The sequence below is a fragment of the Otolemur garnettii genome, unplaced genomic scaffold, assembly GCF_000181295.1.
Source record: "Otolemur garnettii isolate 467f Iridium unplaced genomic scaffold, OtoGar3 scaffold00056, whole genome shotgun sequence".
NCBI lineage: Eukaryota > Metazoa > Chordata > Mammalia > Primates > Galagidae > Otolemur > Otolemur garnettii.
Window position 1 is genome coordinate 4,856,598 of NW_003852451.1, and position 1,091 is coordinate 4,857,688.

The window sequence follows — 1,091 nt, forward strand, 5'->3', positions numbered from 1 at the left end:
GAGGAAACCAACATTCTCATATACTAATGATGATACTATAAACTGATAGAAGATTTGTGCAAGGCAATTTGATAATAGATAGCAAAAGATTTAGGATTGTGCCTCTGTACTGTAATTTCACTTCTGGGAATTTATTTTGTATAAATAGTCATGAATGGACAAAGATATAGATAGCAATATTACTATTTCAAATAGGGAAAATTTAGAAGAATTAATTTTAGACTGGGCATGGGGACTCACGCTTGTAATCCTGGCCCTCTGGGAGGCCTAGGTGGGTGGATTGCCTGAGCTCAGGAGTTCAAGACCAGCTATTTGGGAGGCTGAGGCAAGAGGATCACTTGAGCCTAAGAATTTGAAGTTGCTATGAGCTGTGACACCATGGCACTCTACCTAGGATGAAAGAGAAAGAGTCTGTCTCAAAAAAAAAAAAAATTGTTTTATTTTATTATTTATTGTTACTTATTTTATTTTATTGTTTTTTGCTTAGCTATAATTTCAATAATAAATACGAGTCAATTATGTGTTAAGAACTCATCAAAAAAATTGAAAAAAAAAAAGTTTGTCCACAGTCAGGGAGCTCCTTTGGTGTCTATTGATTAAGAGGGTCCCTTTCAGGAACTTCATGGGAACTACTAGATGTCACAGAAATTCCTAAGTCCAAGGACATAGGTAAAACCTGTGTGCAAGTCCTCTCAAGTGCCTCTCCTGACGTCAAAACAAAATATTAAAATTTTCTGTGAAATGGTCATTCCTTCGAGTAATGTTTTAAAAGTTTTAGTCAATTCAAATATATGTAGCACATTCCTGAAACTACCATAGTGCATAAATGGTCTCTCATTCACTTTTTAAGATACAACCAAAAGCACACAAAGTACAGGCACCACTTAGCATCTGCATACTCTAAACTTGAAGACCTCCTCTCGTGTCTAGCCTGTCTTTCTAGGGCACCTTCCTTGGTGGAATAATCATGCAGATAGAAAAACATTGCAAAACACCATCTTTCCTCAAACCAGAACTTATTAAAATTTGTATTAAAACATCAAAGAATAAATAAAACTGTCTTTATGAAGTCTTACTCAGATTAAAAATGA